The sequence below is a fragment of the Falco biarmicus genome, chromosome Z (assembly GCF_023638135.1).
Source record: "Falco biarmicus isolate bFalBia1 chromosome Z, bFalBia1.pri, whole genome shotgun sequence".
In the NCBI taxonomy this organism is placed as follows: domain Eukaryota; kingdom Metazoa; phylum Chordata; class Aves; order Falconiformes; family Falconidae; genus Falco; species Falco biarmicus.
In genome coordinates, this window is record NC_079311.1 from 66,014,089 (window position 1) to 66,035,796 (window position 21,708).

The 21,708-nt window shown below is 41.9% G+C and overlaps 1 protein-coding gene and 1 long non-coding RNA gene across 2 annotated transcripts in view; one reads left to right on the forward strand and one right to left on the reverse strand.

Annotated features, from left to right (window-relative positions):
• Positions 1-19,815, forward strand: part of LOC130142519 (uncharacterized) — a 43,467-nt gene extending 23,652 nt beyond the window's left edge. Inside the window, exon 3 of the long non-coding RNA XR_008819435.1 lies at positions 19,378-19,815. This is a non-coding gene — a long non-coding RNA (uncharacterized LOC130142519). The remainder of the gene's footprint in view (positions 1-19,377) is intronic.
• GPBP1 (GC-rich promoter binding protein 1) overlaps positions 1-21,708 on the reverse strand; it is a 292,889-nt gene that overhangs the window by 249,862 nt on the left and 21,319 nt on the right. The gene's annotated exons all lie outside the window — the stretch shown is intronic.

Genomic DNA, 21,708 nt, shown 5'->3' on the forward strand with positions numbered 1-21,708 from the left:
TGTCAATCACAGAAGAATGTGCAGAAACTCCCATAAAGTTTTTAATCAAATTAGTAGACGACACTGACATTTAAATAATGGTTGTTACGATGGTGTTTTAAACCTTTGTTTAAGATTAAAAATGGCAGTTCACTCCTTTCTACGTTGTTGTTTCTGGTTATCTGCAAGATCATAAATACAACTTTCTGTTGTTTTAACCTTAGTATTTAGACTTTCTTTGGAATTGGACTTATTAATGGTTATTTCTCTGCTCACCTCAAATACCCTTAGTAGGAACATGCACTTCAGGACCTCCAAGAAACCTCTCAACTAATTTTCAATGTATAATTCATTCCATAGCAAGCTTCAGCTGACAAGTCGTACATGTGTGAAGTCTGCTTGAAACTAAGATGACACTAAAACTGTCTTCTTGTCTTGTTTTAGCAAAATCATTAGTCTCTATTAGTCATCAACTAATTGCTCCCTGTATTTCATGTTTCCACTTCTAATTTGGAGGTGTGTACAACAGTAGATGAATCATTATGGACTCAAGCTTTGGTTTTGTATATATATAAAACCTAATCATTCCTTTATGGACTTAAATTTAGTTGCTGGAGTGAAGTTTTACCGCTCATGTTAGAACATCCTGTGAAGTAAAAACTGTACTTTAGCAAGAATTACGGTACATAGAGACTAAAGCAGATAGAAAAGCCAAAGGAAAAGTCCCAAGATTGCAAATAAATAGAAACACCAAGTTATTCTCTAGACTTCATATGAAATTAACCTATTTTATCCTGTCTTCTGAGCAGGTGAGATTCTGGGGAGGAAGACAGATTCCGTGCCAAGAAAGAACACAACTTCATCAGATTAGAATATATGGTATGTCTTCTCATCAAAAAAAGCCATCAAAGGCATCAGGATTGGCCACATCTGCAGTCAAAATGCCAGATAAAACAACTGTGTCCCCACATACAGTCTCCTCCAAGCATTTACCACCTCTGTATTTCCTAAGGACCTACCTTCTCCAGTAGAGAACTTGTGGCTGTCTGGTCTATGGCCCTGGCCCTGTGTAGAGGCACACCACCACTTTATTCTTTCCCTTGAGAATTGTTCTCATCTGAGCTACAACTGCTGGTTTGGAGTATGACACACTCCACTGACATCAAAAGCTCTATTAGCAGTCAGAGCTACACCCTTTATCTCCATCTCTGTTTCTCTGGGTTTAAGAACTCCCAGCAGGACTCAGGGCCATAACATACACAACCAAGTGAGTAACACAGAACATTCCCAGACTCAGTCTAAGACCATGGAAACACATGCCAGGCGAGCAAAGAGCTTGATAAGCTAACATGGAAAAGTTGTATTTGCATGTTGCTTTCAGGCAGTACCTGCTTACCCCACATGTAGATATAAGAATACACCAGAACACACAAGAAGTTATGTGTTTAGGTTCATAATTTAGAAGAAATTTCCTTCTGGATAATGGTCCATCCCAAATATGTGGAAAGTTATTGATAGGGATATTTGGATAGAAATGTTATGCATGTGTGGAATGTGTTATAGGAAAGGTAACCTTTTCTTTCAAGTAAATTAATTTTCTGGTAAGATTTTCACCAAGAACAGGGACTATCCCATATTTGTTGACAAATCACAGTCTCCAGAATTATAGCAAAATACAGCTTTAATATAACATGATAAACCCACCTTCCTCAGCACTTTCTCCTTGTGCATGTTTTTTTCTTTTTTCTTTTTCTTATTTAGTCAGCGTTTTCCTAGCAGTGGATCAAATCACTTCTGCATCTTGTTTGCAATCAGATGGAAGCACTTTGGTGTAGAGAAAATGAGTGATGAGCACACCCAGGTCCCACACTAGGGGATCTCTATTCACTACCATAATACAAACATACAGTGCCCACATCCTTCATGTCCACAGCAGAAGTTGTGGGAGACATAGATTCCTATATGAAAAAAACTACCATTTAGACTGGGTCAAAGTAAACAGTCTCTTCTGCTCCCCTCCCTTGGCTTTATGGAGGGCTGTTTATGTGGTATATCAGCAAAAAAATAGTTCACATAGTGCCTTTTTCATATCAATACCTTTGTTCTTGGCATAATGTCAAATAATAGGCAGTACTGTTATATTCTGACATGCTGAAGACAATATTGAAAAACATGAGTCCAAAAGCTGACTACAAATAATGCTATGGTCTTGCTTGTAGAAAATTAGTCCTCTCGAAATATAATCTGGTGTGCACCACTGCTTTTATAACAGGGAATTTATAAACAGAGTTTATAAAGTGGCTAAGTGTGTTAACTAGGATCCAAGAAGAGAGCTCCGGTGAGGTCTGGGGCTCTGCAATTCTTTCATGACTAAGAGGGCAGCGTTGCTGGAAACATCTTCAGTTCATATCCTTGTAAACAGCTTTCTGTGCTAAGTGTAAACAAACTGGAAGCCACACTTTTCCTCATGGCTCTTCGGCCAATATGAACCCATTTCATCTTCTGGGGGACATTTGTGACATAGGGACCACAAAAGCATTTCCATGAAAGTCAGTGATTGCCTAACCCCTTGCAAGTGTACTGTTCAGAAGTTACCCTAATATTGGCTTTTCTTTAGTTTGTGAACATTACAGCAAATCTTCCTTTTTCACTTTGGTCTCCAGCCCACTCTAATTCCACTGACTCTGATTGTGGGGAAAATAGATTATGTTTCAAACAGAAATGTTTGTTTTACTGATTCAAAGATAAAAGAAGGCTTGAGTCTGCTCTGTGTGATATACCTTGGACACAAGCTACTTAGGTGGTTGTTACATGAGGACTGAATAAATACAGCTACAACATGAGTAGGCTGGCATGAGAGCAGAGAGGATGTGCTTTTATATTGTTTTATATGACCAGAAGGTAGCACAGGAATAGGGCAAAAGGAAACAATGGAAGGAGGATGGGATCTTTTTAGGTTTTCCTCAGCTTCCCTTTCCCATTAAATCTACATATATGCCAAAACAATATAGAGACTGTGCATTCGCTATGTGGTAACTCATGGCACTGCCCATATGATTCAGGAAGTGGGTTTAGTTGGAGATCCATAGAAATATATTTTTTCCTCACTGGTGGAGATGGAGCCATGATCAGCAAGGGTCTTCTCAAGAGATGATAACTAACCTATAAGGGGTCTCAAGAAATTTATGAAGCTAGACAAATCAAACCATAACTGAGGACAATATCAACTTCTCTCATTCCTGCCCCCCCCCCCCCCCCCCCAGTCTTTATTTATTTCTTTTTCCAAACAATCTATAATAAAGCAGAGCCCAAGGGCAGAATAGATCTGTTCTGAAGAAGGAAGCAATGAAGTGCATCCAACAAAATAAGAAATCTCTGAAAAATCAAGAAGAGTTGGAAATAGTTGTGAGGCAGACAGAAAACCTTATTTGGAATATTGAAAGATTTTTGATTAAATACTGTGCAGTTTAAAAAAACTCATCTTCTTTTCAACCTATAAATGAGTTTCTCCATGAAACGTAGAAAGAAGATCCTATCCAACTACTAAGTGATTGTATATGAGCACAGAAAAAGTTTGCACAGTTGACACAACATCCTGTTTGCCAACATCATCTTGCTTTAATTCTCTTGTCAGCAAAGCCACTTTATAAGAAGAACTATTAACTCACAGTTTGTTTACTTGATATTTTTTTCCTAGCAATTTCACTATTTTGATATTCTTTGGGCTTTTTTCCAGTTCCAAAGCACTAAGAAATTCAGTTGAGAACATAATAAACTAAAACAAATCAATGCGTGTGAATAGCCACAAATGTCACATTTCTTATCTTGCTCTGTGAAACACTAAGCAGCTGCTGGCTTTTAATGAGGAGGAAAAACAAAGCTCTGTTAGTATTCCTGTGCACACTTTGTTATTTCACTTAGCAGCTGATTTTGGAAAAAGAAAGAAACAGAACTCATCTGATATCTTTCCTCTCAAGATCAACCCACATCCTTCCTAGGGCAGGAAGAGCAGGTGAATAGGACACAGGACATTTGCCACTTCTGTGGCTTCAATTGTCTAGTTTGTTCCATGGCTTCCCCGAGAACAACAGTAAGAGACTCTAGCAATGTAATTAGTTCAGCAGAGAAGTGAAGAAGAGAGAATCTTCTGAGGCATTTTGGCATACTTACACAGAGCATTGGTGTCCCTTCTGCAATGGACTGTTTTCCTGGCTCTGCAGGTGACCCTGCAGGGAGCAACTGTCTCCTCAGATGTGCAGTTTGTCCTCGCGTGGAGAAGAGTAAATTGCATCTGGCCTGGTAAAAGAAAAGCAGGACAGAGGGGAAGAGGGGGCTGGGGAGAGGACTAGCAAAGCAGGGGAAGCACAGTCTGAAAAGGCAGGCATGCAGCAGGTGCTGGGAGCCAGTATCCTGTACACCAAAACAATGTATCAGGGAAATGGTTTTTATGCCAGGCTGACATCAGAGACCCTCCACTTGCCCCCATTTTGCAGCTCCCTCAGCTGCTGCATGATGGGGCCGGCGAGGCTTTACCTTTTCTATGCTGCAGTCCAATGCTGAATCAGGTGTCCTGTCCCACTTAATGCACCCAGCTCCCACCTGTCAACAGAGGAAGGGTGATGTGCTAAGGACCTGGGAACCTTTGGTTCAGTAGGCTCAGCTCTCACAGAAACTGCTTTCTAGAGGGGCTTCCAGGGTCAGGAAGCTTGTACTTACCTTCATATCAAATAACAGTTATTAATGAGGCACAGTGGGTATGCTTAAATTTATAGTAGATCAAATGTTTCTCTGGTGTGATCCTGTTAATTTGCCCTATACACAGAAGTCAGTTGAGTCAGCTTTCATCACTTCAAAACTGTACCAATGCAGGGATGGAAGCGCTTGTTTTGGGCATTTCCCAAAATACAAAAATAGTAGTAATAAAAATATAGAAGGCATATCGTGGGCCTAGCTGAAGCTGAGCAATATGTACTTTTTTTTTTTTTCCCGAAGAAAATGTGTTTATTCTTTGAGGCCGTAAGAAAACTAGTGGTTTCTTGATTCGAGCCAGAGTTCAGATAATTGTGTTGTAATGAAACATGTATTACTCTACATCTGCTAAGAGTAATATCCTAGGCAACATAAGGTTTAGAAGGCAGTTAACTATTAATTCTTCTGCTTTAAAGTTCTTGGGGTTTGCAAACAGGTGAGAAATAACTACACTGTTGGCACTGGGAAACTTACCTGTCTCTGAAACTGTTTGGTTTAGAATAAGTTAGAAATAAATCCTGAGGTAATAAAGAGATTTTAATAGCATGCATTTGAAATAGTCATGAAGGGGGAAAGGGGGACACCAATTATACTATGACACCAAATATTTAAAGGTTAATCACTTTTCCCATCCCCCATCAGGCAGGTTTAGAACAAGTTATTGTTCAGATATAATGAAAGAAGGATGTAATGGAATCCGAACGAAACTAGCAAAGCATTTGCTTGCAACTGGTCTCTCATATGCTTCTGCCACAGCTACGTAAGGTGAAGGAAGACAGCAGAGATAGTGTCAACCAAGAGTTTGTTTTGCCTGACACACTGGAAAAATTGTTCGATACTGGTTCATCTCAGCAAAGCCATTACCCTTTGAATGCTAGAAAGGTCAGCTGAGGTTATCTGCTGCATAAGTACTGGCTGCACAAATTCCTGGGAGGGAGCTTAGTTCTTGCACTGTTCATTCTGAAACAATGATATTCAGGTCTTTTTTGAATCTGCCTGCTATGCGTCTATCCTTTTCTCTGTCCCTCTTTCACATGGCAAACAAATTTCCAGATGGACTGACATTCCACTGTTGATGGAGTGCTCTGGTGAATATTCTTTTGTGTTACTCCAATAGAAAAGGTGTGTTGTACCATTTCTCTGCTTTCATAGCAACAGGTAGGAAATGAAAGTTGTATCTGGACCAAGCTGGTAACACTGACTGGAATACCAATGGAAGTCAGCATATTCTACTTCTTCTCTCTCTCTGTCGCTATAATTGAATACTTCTGGAAGGCTGTAGGTGAGAAAGATAAATAAAGAATAATAAATACTGGTAGTGAGAAATACAAATCCACTTACCTGACCATTAGGCTGAAACAAGGGAACATTTCTGGATGGGATTCTGCTGTGAATTGGTACAGTCATTTAAATCATGCTTGAGTTTCCACATTCATAACTTGTTTGTAACAATAATAAACTGCCCTTCTTGACATTTTATATTGTGGAGGCTGGTTTTTTAATTCTAAAATTACTCTATGGCAGTTAGGGAAAATAGTGTTTGTACAAGGTACAGTGAAATATTATGTCTGGCATCCTGTTAACAGCTTTTAAATCAACTTCTGCCTATGCCAAAATGCCGCTGATCTGAACTTTTCACTGTTGGTCAAGCTTTGGAAATAAACAATTGTTAAATTTGTCCATTTTAAATGGGTAAACCATTAGGATTCAGTCCTCGTTGCATTTAACTGCAGCGGTTAATAATATGGATTGCTCCTTCATGTCAATAATTCATTCAGTTTGAACTGTTAATGAGTGGCTTCGGCATTTTGATAGTTTTTAGATGTGTAAGAAGCCAGAGGGAGTTAGTACTGACCATTAAAACCCGTGTATTATTGATTGCTCTACTCTCAACAAAAATAACATTTCATTACTATAAAATTACATCTTAGTTGGTTTATTCTGATCCTCAAGTACCATTAAATGGGCGTAGCTGAAACCTGAGCTTTTCTCGGAGTTGACTAACATATCTACCAATACATCTTATTGTTCTTCTTGGGTGAGAACCAAGCAATACTGAGGAATAAATTCATTGGAATGCAAACATAAACGCTTCTTTTTAATTAGAATTCAGTCTTTCTGGCAGTATTATTTTTTTCTGGGCAAACAATCACCTTAATCATGGTTCTCAAGGAACTTAGATGATTTTTTAAAAAAACACACTTTACTGTGAGAAAATTTAGCCTTTCCTTGTCAGGTCAAATATGCATTTTCTGGTCAATAAGCACCTATGTCCTGAACCCACGATCCCAACTGATATCCCTGTTGTCAGATAGAGGAGAGATCTTAAGATATAAATGGATCCTGAACTGTAAGAATTTACCTATGTGTAGTTGGTTTCAGACATACAAAAGTGCAGCATACTAAGTTTTCCTCTTTAGCTACTTCTGTTTTTGAATAAAGCCTCACTGTGTCCAGTGCTGATATTCCAGTTTTCTACCTCAATTTGTGCTAAAGGAGTGGATGTAAAAAAACCAGACATATCTAGAAATATTTATTATAGTATATCAGTAAATTCATGCAACATGCTTTTTTTTCACTTGAAACCGTAGGCTTTTTGACAGAGAGTAATCATCTTCTAAAACATGTTCATCAATCAAGCTGTTCAGTGGAAAAACATATTTTGATGATTAGATGATATCCTCTTAATCAACATTGAGATCCAATGAGGCATGCTTGAACTGTGTGAGCTTATAGTGAATTATTAGCAGTTCAAGGTGTGCAGAAAGTGTCTGTGTTATCAATACCGGTGTGAGAGATAATTGCCTGTACTCCATTATTTGTTATCTATATGGCAGCATCTAAGCAGTCATCTAATTGTTAGGGAGTATTTTCAGTTTCAGTAAGAGTTCATAATGAGGCAGCTCCTGATCTTTGAATTGGTGCTCTTCTGTTCTGCATCACTGAAATAACAAGAGTGAACAGCAATCTGCTAAATTATGCTTTAAAGAGAGGTAAATTTGACTTAAAGCTCTATTACTTGTCAGCTGAAATCAAAGCCATGCTTCTCACCAGGCTTTTGTGCCATTGTGGGGTTGCTGGAGCATGGGAAGCCTGTGAGAAACTTCCTTAACTGGGTTTCACAGCACGCAGAACCTTTAATACACTGACATATGCACCCCTCTTACTTCATTGCACAGGGAGCTCAGAATAAACCTTCTGGGGGAACCTCAGCTGATGCCAGAAATTTGGATGCGCCTGACTCACATTAAGAAACAGCACAAAGCTGTTACACACTCCAAGCAGGATCAGATTTTTCCACTGCACTGGGATGGGCCTGCAAAATGCCACCATTTCCTACGAGGAGCTAGTTGTGGCTAAAAGCAAACTTCTGCTCTGGTCAGGACTGGTGTCAACTACCTCTTCTTCTGACTGCAAAAGGCATTACTTCCTCTTGGAGCAGCTCTTTTTCTCTCTGTCAGCAAAATAGTGACAGGTCATGGGTTGATATTATTGCAAATTTTGCATCTGTTTTTGCCACTTTCCAGCCTAAGCTTTGTGTGCAACACTAGATGTGATAGGATCCTCAGGATAAAGGTCCCTCCCTGCAGCAGTTTCCTTTCAATAAAAAGTTGGGAAAAAAAAAAAAAAGAAAAGCAGGTGTTAGTTTAAATAAACAGTCCAATTGCCTTCCTTTTTTCCCTCAGCTAGTTCTGCATAGCCAAGTGACTTCTGGGGATTTGTTTTGGATTTGCAACAGATCCTCCAAGATTTAAGAAGCTGAATAAAGTATAGTGCTTTCTTGTTTTGTGGCCTTGGTGTAGCCACCTCGCTTGTTCTGAAGTGCAGAACACCCACTGAAAGTCCCCTCCTTTTAAAGTATCTGTCATTTGACCTCCATAATCTTTGGTCTTTCCTGGAAATCTTGGCCTGTATGAGAAGCATCCACCTCCAAACTGCTCACAGGCTCAAATGTTAACAAGGGGAAAAAATTGTAGTCTTCAGGAAGAGAAGTGGTGGGATGGTTCGCTACTATGAAATGCCCCTAAGCACCAAATCATGGACTTAGGCTCTTTTGTGTGCATTTGTGAAAGTGTATTAAACCTAAAAAAGACTTGGAGTCAAAGTGTCCTTAATCAACAGGAGATATCAATGATTAGCCCTGGCTGAAAATTTCCTGAGAGTGGTTATTGTGCAACAGATGCAAACAGCAAAATCAAAGGTAGCCATTTTGATACCACTTTTAGAAACAATTATTTTCTTTCATGAGGAAGGCATCAAAGAATAAAATTTTTTGTCCCAGTTTGGGGAAATAACAAAGTGTCCGGTACTCAGCACCTCTCACTTGACAGTCTTTTCCTTTTTTGCTCAGACCTGTGAAATTATCACATTGACTTTCTGTTCCGCCATCCCTGTACAGCAGTTTTCTGGAGGCACCTTGTACCTCACAAGGAGAAATTTGAGGGCAATTAAAGGCACTACTTTCAGACCAGCACACAAGAATATTTCCAGCTTAAAGGACAGGCCTGAGAAGGCTTTCAAGGCAATGGCAATACAGTACTACAAAATGGTGTTTCAGCAGAGGCCACTCTAAGGGTAGGACTACCACTGCCTCAGGAAATGCTGAGAACATAACCATAAAAAAAATGTGCCATGGGAATGGAGAGCAACCTTGCAGGAACCTGACATAAAAAGGCCCTCTGAGGCTGTGCCTGGTGCCACTGTTAGTTTTTCAATGTATGTATGAAAAGATGAGTGTATGGAAGACAGCCAGGGCCCCTGTGGGCTCTTGTGGCTGCTCCTGGCACCAGTGCAGCAAGGCAGAGGCAGAAGCATCTCAGGAAATCTGTCTGCCCCCTACACATCATGCTGGAGCTGCTCCTGATTAAGTTAAGCTGCAGTTTATACTACGTACCTACAGAGTAAGTGGCAGAAGGAACTGAAGAGGCAGGCTTATCTGTGTCCTGCATATAGCAGTAAAGCTAGTTTAGATACTGTTCTTTAACATCTGAAAACATGCTCAGACATGTTGGTACATGCTGTGGGATATTACTGCCAGCTGGGAGTCCTGGAGCAGACACAGACCATCTGCATGTCATGGTGCAGTGTGGTGCAGAGAGGTCCTGAAGGGCAGGGGAAGCACTGGGCCACCATGGGGTCCTGGGCTCAGAAGTGTGAATCAGGTCCCTCAGGGCTAGCTTGGGCTCCTCTGCAGAAGCTGAGGTAAGTTGCAGCAAAAACTGCCACTTGGTTGTTCTTTGTTATTAGTAATAAATTAATTTTGCATCTGCATAACCACATATTTTATAGGGTGGGCAGCAAACAAAGAATTACGTGTTTGACATGCAGACTTGCAGGTGCTGAGGACTAAGCTTCTTTGGGCTGTGTGAAGACGAAGTGTCCTCCAGCTTTCCCTCCAGGCCCCTTCAGATTGGCAGCTTCTGGCGACACATTTTTGTATGAGCTATTAGCACAGTGACGTATGTACAGTAACAAGACAACTAGAATTGTTACCTGTGAAGACAATATTTCTCCTGTCCTTCCTGTGAAAAAGCCTGAGACAGAGGGAAAACTTGCTTAACTTAGGCATGTCTAGCTGATAAATTGTCCTCACTTTCTATGGGAAGTAAGCACACTTTTGTCCCTAGGGAAGCTGTGTCTTAACAGAAGTCTTTGTGGATATTTAACTACCAGGTGCCATCTTTAAATAGGTTATCTTCACCCAGACCAATAAACAGAAGTTCCTATCTCTAAACAAGAAGAATTTTCCTCGTTGTCTTTCTTCCATCTGTTAGCAAGGCTCTGCCTAGATTTGCTGTGGGACTTCTTGCTTGTACAATAATATCAGATAGGGACACCAGAATTTTTATGATTTTCAGTATCAGTTTATTCTCTTACGTTGAAGCACTCAAAGCAATATGAAAGAGGAGCTTCACTTATTTCATTGTTGGGGTGTAACTTAGTGACATATTTGTTTTCTGTTACTGCTTATATCCAAATGACAGAAGAAAGAATGTCTTTTCCTTTTCCCTAGATCAACACCACTCAGTAGTAGTGAATGCTATCACAACCAAACCACTCAGCTACAGTGAAAAATTTTGTCTGATATAAACTGAGTTCTTAATGAAAATTAATTCCTTAAATTGAAATGGAGTTGTTATGCATGACTAGAATGATTCTTCTTGTTAAAAATACTGCATTTGCAAGCACCCTTTCTTACAACCATTATTTTGATGAAACAGGGTCATTCACCCAGCATCAGAAGAAAGTGAAAATGTCAGTAAAGTAACAAATACACAAGAAATTCCCTTTGAGGGAATGGGAATGGCAAAAAGGACAGACCTTATTTTTTAAAAAATATGTAGTGCTACTGCATTTACAGCTATGTCAAGATTGGTTTTTGCCTGGGTAGTTGTGGGTTCCTGTAAGAATGCTGCCAGACAAAGAAACTATTCAGTGCAGAACTGTGAACATTCTCTGTTTTCTTGCCTTTTTGCTTTTGTCGTTGTTGTTTCTTTTTCCAAATGCTATGTACAAATAGTAAGTGTCATTTTGTCATTCTTCCAAGTCTGCTGTTCTCTTTTTGAGTAACTGTGGTCTCTTTCTTTTCCTTCACCTTTTTCCTGTCTCAGTTCACAGTAGAAGTTGAAGGCAAAGTTTATTTTCACTGTTGAAGCTGTTATAGGGAGGTGAGTACCTCCCTTTTTCCAAAACACCTTGAATTCTTCCACATTTGCTGAACAGCAGTGTGAACCATTTGAACAGAACAGTTGACACCCAGCACATTAATATTACCCCAAGCAAACACCAGTGAAGTCCTATCTGAGGCAAAGGAAGGTGTTATTTCTTGATTGTAACTCTACAAAAACAGCTCTCCCGAAAATAGTACTATGGTTGAGGAATCAAAATAGAACAGCAACTTCATGCCTTTGGGAAATTATTTATCTTTTACAGTTGTATTGCAAGTAGGCCTGGAAGAGTAATGAGAAATTATAATGAACATTTGAGAGACATCTTAGTGGAAATTTTCCCAGCTGTGTGCATTCTTGTCTCTACCTTTTTACAGACATCACTTTGAGCGAGACTTGGTTCATTACTGGAAACCAAACTGCAGGCTCATTAACAAGATAACCTTAGTCATAAAACAAAATTACTGTGACAGTGGAATAAAATTCTTTTGGGGCAAAAGAATGAAATAGTTCAGTACATTTAGGTCAGTTAGAGCTACAACAACCTGTCCCTCTTATCGTCACTTTTTGTCTTTCTTTAGGAGAAAATTACTTCTTCCCAAGGTTCAGAAAACTGAAATCCCCTCTTTGACTGCTGCTACAGAAACTGTTACAGTGCTTGTCCCTTTTACACATAATGTCCAAATGTCCCTCATAAAACCACTTCCTCAGACTTTTCCAGAATTTTTTTCTTGTAAAGGCAGTATTTCTAAGTTACTTTTAAAGTTATTTTGCAGGTAAGGCCATAAGGAACAATATTGTCACTTCTCAAATTACCAGGGACACTTGAGACTTTCTGTCAAAACAGTGGCAAATGAAGCCAGTGCAGGTGTCCACAGTAACATCCCTGACACCTTGTTCCACAGCTGCTACACTCACTGAGGGAAGGTGAGCACACGTTTGGGCACAGTCATAGCTGCCTGAAATGCCTGTTACCGTTACTGGTGCCAGGACTCACACAGAAGACTACACTTCAATATTCATATTTCCAAAGGCAAAGACACCAAACTTTGTTGCCAGCTTTGCTATTTTCTCATATATAAGGTTTTCAAAAAAGGAAAGGAAAGCTGGAAATAACCAATTACAATTGGAGAGCTAAATACATTTTAGTATTAAAGCCTTACTGTTCATAGCCATAAGGATTCATGTATTTGTATCAGCCTATACAAGATCAGTGTTAGACCAGTTGTTAGTACAAACAGACTGAAACACTTTTGCTGAATTTATAGATCTGTGTCCTACAGATCTGCCTAGATCACCATTGCTTGGATGTTCTCCCATTAAGTGTCTTCTGGTGATAGCAGCTGCTTTAAAAATAATTCACCATATTTAATGATGAATCTTAAAACTGATTTTGGTCTCTCTGTTGTTTGAAAGACAAAATTGCAATCTAGAATGCAGTCTGAGCCTCTAATATTTAAATAATTGAGGTCCACAGGGAAGGTAGCAAACAGTCCTACACAATTAATGATTATAGCAAAATCAGTCTGGCTGCATTATTGTAAATTATGCTACAGTGACATCTGAAAGTAGCTGGCTTGTGGTGCTTGATGCCACATATCTGAAATGTGTTAGGAAAAACAAGGATGCAAGTTCATTCTGCCTCTGAACAGGAACATTTTTTTCTTAGACACGTTCAGAGCCAGGACCACCCACACACTTACAAAGTCAGTTTAAAAGTCAGTCTGCAACTGAACAGTAAAACTTCTACAGCCTCATTCATGTTGGCAGTCCTTCACCCCTGACCACATTCTTTAACACTCATCCACGAGATGGAAAAGATTAATACCAGTGGTGGCCATGCTGCAGAAGAAGGTGAGGTACAGGGAGATGCTGGATAAGCAACAATGCCATACACATTGAATTAACCAAAGCAGATCTTCCAAATAACCCCTTCAATATTTCTGGATTAAGTCTTTTAAATCCTGATACCTCTGAAAGTTCTCAGCATTGTCCTCTTCCAGTCAAGAGGGTGGCAAGTGTTTAACCTTCTGGGTTACAGAGACCATTTAACACATTTGTATTACTAAAGAGCTCATAATGCATCATGTTTAATTCTGCAGTTAGAAACAAATCCACATTCGTCTGAGCTAAATTAAAAATTATGGGCACACAACTCAAGTGGCTCTGCAGCACAACTCAAAAAAGTTGTAGCGTGTAGCAGCAAATTCAGCATCCTGGTCTGTATGCATCATTACTGTTGTGATCAACCACCAGTTCTGGCAGGCACACAAAAGGTACCATCTTTGCTACAAAAAGTAATATTTACAATCACAGAATCACAGAATGGTTTGGGCCGGAAGGGACCTTTAAAGGTCATGTAGTAATCTTTAAAGGTCATCTAGTCCAACTGCTCCTGCAGTGAGCAGGGACATCTTCAACTAGATCAGAGCCCCATCCAATCTGATGTTGAATCTTTTCAGGGATGGGGCATCCACAGCCTTTCTAGGCAACATGTTTCAGTGTTTCATGACCCTCCCAGTAAAGACTTTCCTCCTTATTTCTAGTCTGAAACTACTTTAGTTTAAAACCATTACACCTTGTGCCACAGGAGATGCGCTCCATTCCTGTGATCATTTTCATGACCCTCCTCTGGATCTGTTCCAACAGTCTCCCATGTTCTGGGGACTCCAAAGCTGGGTGCAGTGCTCCAGGTGAGGGTCTCACGACAGTGGAGTAGAGGGTCAGAACCACTTCCCTTGACCTGCTGGCCACACTTCTTTCGATGCACTCAGGATACGGTTGGCTTTCTGGGCTGCGAGCACACATTGCTAGCTCATGTCCAGCTTTTCATCCACCAGTACCCCCAAGTCCTTCTCCACTGGGCTGCTCTCAATTCCTTCACCCCCCAGCCTGTATTAATACCAGGGGTTGCAGGTACAGGACCTTGCACTTGGCGTTGTTGAACCTCATGAGGTTCATATGGGCTCACCTCTTAAGCTTGTCCAGGTCCCTCTGAATGGCATCCCATCCCTCAGGCATGTCAACTGCACCACTCAGCTTGGTGTCGTCTGCAAATCAGCTGAGGGTGCACTTGATTCCACTGTCTATGTAACTGGTGAAGCTATTAAACAGTACTTGCCCCAGTATGGACCCCTGAGGGACACAACTTGTCACCGATCTCCATCTGGACAGAGCCATTGACCGCTACTCTCTGGATGTAACCATCCAAATAGTTTCTCATCCATCAAAGTTGTCTCTCCAATTTAGAAAGAAGGATGTTGTGGTGGACTGTGTCAAAGGCCTTACAGAAGTCCAGATAGATGACAGCCATAGCTCTTCCCTTCTCCACTGATGTAGTCACTCCATCATAGAAGGCCAGTAAATTGGTCAGGCAAGGCTTACACTTGGTGAAGCCATGCTGACTGTCTTGAATCACCTCTCTGTCTTCCATGTGCTTTTGTGTATCTTCTAGGAGGGTCTGTTCCATGATCTGCCCAGGCACAGAGCTGAGGCTGACAGGTTGGTAATTCCCAGGGTTGTCCTTTCTACCCTTCTTAAAAATGGGAGCAATGTTTCCCTTTTTGCAGCCACCAGGGGCTTCACCTGACTGTCAGGAATTTTCAAATACAATGGCAAGTGGCTTGGCAACTAACATTCCTTCATGACTCTGGGATGCGTCTCATCAGGTCCCATAAACTTGTGTATGTTCATGTTCCTCAGGTGGTCAAGAACCTGACCTTCTTTTACAGTGGGAGGGACTCTGAAGACCCTGCATTGTAGTCCATCCACTCGAGAAGTGTGGAGAGATTGCCAGTGAAGACTGAGGCAAATAAGCTGTAGAGTAACTTGGTCTTCTTAACTAACTCCTTGAACAGCTGAAAGTTTTTTTCTTGAAATTCAGGGTCCTGACTTTTTCCTTTGCCTGATCCATATCCCTCAGGACTGTGAAATCTACCAATGCATGATCACTGCAGCTCAGGCTGCCTCTGATCTTGACATCACCAATTAGCTCCCTTGTGTTGGTGACCAATAGGTCCAGTATCACATCCCCTCTTGCAGGTCTGTCTATTACATGGCTTAAGAAAGTATCCTCAATGCACTCCAGGAGTCTCCTGGATTGCCTACAACTTGCCATGCTACTTTTCCAGCAGATGTCGGGGTGGTTGAAGTCCCACAGCAGGGTGAGAGGCTGTGAGAGCAATGCCTCCTGTTGCTGGAGTAAGAAGGTTTCATTAACAGGCTCCCCTTGATCAGACGATCTGTAGCAAACACCATCCACAAGATTCCTTTTGTTTCTCTGGTCTCCAATTCTTACTCATAAGCTTCCAGCCTGCTCATAACTATTCTTCAGAGACACTCTGTCCATTTTTTGATGTAGAAGATAACCCCTCCACCCCTTCTTCTCACCTGTTCCTTCTGAACATCCTGTAGCCATCAATAGCTACACTGCAGTCATCAGATTTGTCCCACCAAGTTTCTGTAATGGCAATTCAGTCATAGTTTTCTAGCAGTGTGGTAGCTTCCTGCTCCTCCTGTTTGTTGTCCATGCTGTGTGCATTGGTGTAGAGGCACTTCAAGCTGGGCTGTCAGCTGTATCACCTTCTTAGAGGAACACCCCTTAATTCCTTCGAGGTATTTCACTGGTGGTTCCCTGTTGGCCCCTCAGGAGCCCCTGACTTATCTCTGTAAGATTTCAAGTGTGCTGCAGTGTACCGAGAATATCCCAGATCAACAGGCTGAAGGCTCTTGCTAGCACCCCATGTCGTCCCACAGCTTGTCACAGGGAAGCCCAATACTGTCCTCCTCTGTCTGGATTGCCACATCCATTCTGGCAAGTGCAGAGCACATAGCTTTCTGCCAAGTGGATACCACAGCTAAGCTCCTTCTGAAGGGCTCATGACCACCAACTGAACTCACCTCTTTAGTTGGTGGGGTGACTGTTTTTTCTTCGTGAACTGCTGCACAAACTGCCATGCCATGTCCTGGCTAGCATGCCATGCTCTGTTTGCCCACTCTGTTCACAGCTCTCCAAGATATATCCCACCATTATGGCAGACACCGGATAGATTATGTAAAGGCCAATGTTATGCTATCTTGAGATGCAACAAGGTGAAGTCTCAGGTCCTGCACTTGGGTCACAACAACTCCATGTAAAGCTACAGGCCTGGGGAAGAGCAGCCAGAAAGCTGCCCAGTGGAATAGGACCTGGGGTTGCTGGTTGGTGGCCAGCTGAACATGAGGCAGCAGTGTGCCCAGGTGGCCAATAAAGCCAACAGCATCCTGGCTTGTAGGAGAAACCGTGTGGCAAGCAGGACTAGGGAAGTGGAGAGCGGTGACAAGTGGTGCTCCTCAAGGGTCAGTTCTGGTACCAGTGCTGTTTAACATCTTTGTTGGCAACATGGACACTGGGATCGAGTGCACCCTCAGGATGTTTTCCAATGACACCAAGCTGTGTGGTGCAGTCAACACACTGGAGTGAAGGGATGCCATGCAGAGGGACCCCAACAGGCTTGAAAGGTGGGCTCATGTGAAACTCATGAAGTTCAACAAGGTCAAGTGCAAGGTCCTGCACCTGGGCCAAGGCAACCCCAAGAACAAATACAGGGTGGGTGGAGAATGGATTGAGAGCTGCCTTGAGGAGAAAGACTTTGGGGCGTTGGTGGACGAGAAGCTCAACATCTCCCAGTAATGTGTGCTTGTAGCCCAGAAAGCTGACTGTATCCTGCGCTGCATCAAAAGAAGCATGGCCAGCAGGTCAAGGGGGATGACTTTCCTCTTCTGCTCTGCTCTCATGAAGCCTCACTTGGAGTACTGCATTCAGCTTGGAGGCCCCCAACATAAGAAGGGTGTGAACCTGTGGGAGCAGGTCTAGAGGAGGGCCATGAAGATGATCAGAGGGCTGGAGCATCTCCGCTACAAAGATAAAGACAGGCTGACACAGTTGGGGTCATTCAGTCTGGAGAAGAGAAGGCTCCAAGGAGACCTTATAACAGCCTTCCAGTACCTTACAGGGGCCTACAAGAAAGCTGGAGAGGGACTTTTTACAATGACATGTAGTGATAGGGCTAATGGCTTTAAGCTGAAAGAGGACAGATTTACATAAGCTATTAGAAAGAAATTCTTTACTATGAGGGTGGTGAGGCACTGGCACAGGTTGCCCAGAGAAGTTGTGGATGTTCCATCCCTGGCAGTGTTCACGGCCAGGCTGGATGGGGCTTTGAGCAACCTGGTCTAGTGGAAGGTGTCCCTGCCCATGGCAGGGAGTTGGAACTAGATGCTCTTTAAGGTCCATTCTGTGATTCTATGATACCTATGACGTGATTCTCCCCCTGTACTGAGCACTGGTGAGGCCAGACCTCAAATCCTGTGTTCAGTGTGGGGCCCCTCACTGCAAGAGGGACACTGAGGTGCTGGAGTGTGTCCAGAGATGGGCAGTGGGGCTGGTGAAGGGTCCAGAGCACAGGTCTTATGAGGAGCAGCTTGAACTGGGGTTGTTTAGCCTGTAGAAGAGGAGGCTGAGAGGAGACTTCATTGCTCTCTACAACTACCTGACAGGAGGTTGTGTTGAGGTGGGTGTCAATCTCTTCTCCCAGGTAAGAAGTGACGGGATGAGAGGAAATGGCCTCAAGTTGTGCCAGGGGAGATTTAGATTGGTTATTAGGAAAAATTTCTTCACTGAAAGGATTGTCAAGTATTGGGACAGGCTGCCCAGGGAAGTCCCTGGAGATATTTAAAAGACGTGTAGATTGTAGATGTGGCACTTGCTGAATGAGGGGGAAATGAATCTAGCAGGAACCTACTGAGCAGCAGAGTCTGGGCAAGCCAGTCATATCCAGAGCCTTTCTCCTCCTTTTGAAGAAGCAGTTGTGGGGAGTGGGAAACAAAGAGTATCCCTTCTGAAGTCCTTTCCCAGTGTATGAGATTTTTTTTACTGCTTCTTCCCTATATGCAAGAACTGTACCACTTGAGCACTGAGACAGTGACTTCCACAGGTTCACTCTGCTGATCCCCCAGCTGCCCAGCTCTGATGTCCCTCTGTAGCACAGACCCCACCTGTCCTTTCATGTGCTTTTCTGACAAAGCTGGAGGTAAAAACTATAATTAGCACTTTATTTACTGCCCATGAAGGGCCTGCAAAATAAAGTCACTGGGGCTTAGGTGTGACCTCAGTTTCAGAGTCTGCAAATGTTTCCTGCCTGTGTGTGAGGGGAAAAGGGGGCTTAGTAGGAAGGGCAGCACTCTAGAGGGTTCTACAGGATGAGCGGCAGATTTGAACTTCTCACTGGAGTTGAAACTTTTTATAGTATCACTTCTGCTCTGTACCCATGTCTAAATGTAGACTGGAGCTGCATGAAACCGTCTTTCCCACAGCCACCTGGCTTAGTCAGGGAACAAGGCCAAGGGAAAGCCATCAGAGGAGACAAGTGGAGGGTCACAAAAGGGGCTCCAGCAGCCCCTTTTCACAGGCTATTAAAAAACGTAAATTCCCAGGAGGCTGATTTTTCTGCTCACGCCTCCCCACACAAATTCAGAATGAAGTTTTCCATGTGACAGGGGAAACAGGCAGGACAGGAACCCAACTGCTCTCTGAATAGCAGCCATACCATGAATGATTACTTGCTATCTTCATCTGTTGACAAAATGATTTGAATTTGTTTAAATAGCTCCCGGATGGCTAGCTTAACACATAAATCTAATATTCATCCAAGATTCATCACCTCCTCATTGATTTCTTGGTCTAACTACTATATCTAAGTGGTTCCACATCTCAGATCTTTTGTGCATGTTAGGTGAGTAACCACTTGAACTTTCATTGAACTGCTGTTCCTCAGACCATCTCTTCCTGTTACTAAGAAGAAAACTAACTGCTCCTGTGTGTTGATAATAATAATAATAATCATAACAACAACAACAACAACAATAGATTATGATGATGATGATGCAACAGCTGCAGTGAACAAAAATACCACTTCATGTCTTGGTGTTTCATTAATTCAAGGATGAATGCCCTAGAAGAGCTGCCAGCCAGTGACCCTGGATTCTGAAATGAAACTCGGCATCTGCCTGTGCCATCATACTCCTGGCTACTGAAAAAAGAAATAAAAGACAACCAACCATGTGAGTTTTGATGTAGTTCTGACCCACTCATTCACTCTGCATGCAACAGGCAGGACTGTGCAACAAAGCCTACAAGCTCAGGTTTTCTGTTCAAGTAGAAATAGAAATAACTTGAAAATATGTGGCATTCAGCTAGAAACACAAGACAAATGCACAGTTCAGGAAGCTATTAAAAGAGATGGAATTCAGTACACCCTGATTTTTCAATTCTTGAGGTATATTATACCGGAGTTGCAAGTTCCAATGTGTATCAATAGACCAGCATTGGTGTAACTTTTAAGTCTATAGTCTATTTAGAAACCACCTGTTAAAAGTTAACTTGCTCTCAGCTCATCTGAACCTTCAGCACATCTGTTGTGCTTATGATGTGAAGATGCTAGTGGAACATACCTCTTTTCTCTACCAGGTTATCCACATATAAAACAAAAGCAATTTCATGAAGCATGAAAACAGTTTCATTAAGGGCAACTGAACAACTACAATCCATTTGATTATGCAGAATGGAATCATTGGTCCAAAGAAATGCTGAACTCCAGCATTCTTTAGAATGAATTTTTGAAATCTAGCCCTATGTTCCTTGACCTCTAATCTATATCGAACCTCAGTTCAATATCTATTCACTTTTGCAGCTCAAGATCTCCAGCTGCAACCACTCTGCAGCATCCTGAAATAACCTGGGGGTCAGGGACCCAATACACCACGTTACTCAGTAATGAGATTAGGGGACTGCTAGGAAAGGCATTCAAGTTATGGGCATAAGAACAAGGTGCTGGAAGATAAGAAAAGACATGAATTTATAGCACACCACTTGCTTCATGTGCCATAAAAGCCTACAGTAAATGTGAAGCAGTTTTTCCTGCTCTGAGTGAGAAAAGAGTAAAGTGCTCTGTGTTCATGGTGGGCTGTACACATGGACGTGTGCACTCCTGTGAGTCTACTTCACACCCTGCCTCACCTTGCAATAACTTGTTTGGGTGCCACACTGCAGACCAAGGATCTCTACTGGTATCTTACTAAGACCTCCTGAAGCACATTTAGTCTAGTTGCAGTTGGTCTGGTCCTGATCGACCTGTCCTACAGAAAGAAATGTTTTGCAAATTTTGCTAGACAAAAAGGGAAATTTACCAGTGGTTGGGATTTACAGTTTTCTCTCTTACTGGGGACTTCTTGGAAGGGAGAGAAGGATTTTGTATTTTCTGTTTGCTTAATATAATCGGAAATGTAAATGAAGTCACGTGCAAGATACTATATGCTTTTGCCTTGTCAAGGTTAAGCACTGCAGATTTTGGTATAAGGTACATGTACTGCAGTTCAAATCACTCACCTCAGGTTCCTACCATGGAAATGGTTCACTGACATCGATAACTTGTTCAGCATCTGTGTTTATCTCAGAACCAGACATACTTGGCTTGTATCCCTGGTTTAATTACAAAATTAAGTCATTTAATCCTTCATAATAAGAGAATCACTAAGAGCTCATTTTCTTCTTTGCTAAGCTTTCATAACTCAAAAACTTCAGTGGAATTTAGACAAATGAATCATAAGGGGAAAAAACATTGAGAACTTGTATTCGTACGGTGTGAGGTTTCACCAAGAGGAAATGGGGCCAAACGCTGTTCGTCATGTGTATTGAGTTTGTTCATCAAGGGCAGGATGCAGTCTTAAAATACTCTATCACTATGGGATACACATCTCATTTAGGCATGCCAGTCAGTCATATGGTGTAATCCTCATTTCTGAAAAACAGACCCATGTTAAAATCAGCTTTCTCAGTTATTTAGAAAATGCAGCCACAGTACCTCTGACTGACTACAGGCAATTTAAAGAAGCTGGCTTTGCCATTTACCCCTCTCCAGGGAATGCCACTATTCACACTATATATGGGTCCTGTGCCTCACCCCCCTGTGCTAACATAGCTCCACAGACTGATGTGACAAAGGGGAGAATCACCCTCATGCACGCTAACATAAACCCTTAGATAGAGGATCCTATGCACTGTGTAAAAGAGACCTTCCCTGCTTGGTAGCAATGAACTAGAACCATAACAACCTGACAAGAGTCGTGGAGTGGAACCTGAGTGCATGAATGGGCTGATGGGGCTTTCTGCTGCTGACAAGCAGAAGTGGGACATCTTATTACAAGAAGACTTTTTTGTGTGTGTTTTCTTTATATAAAAGGGTTTACTTGTGGTTGGCAGAAGTGCAAACTCTGT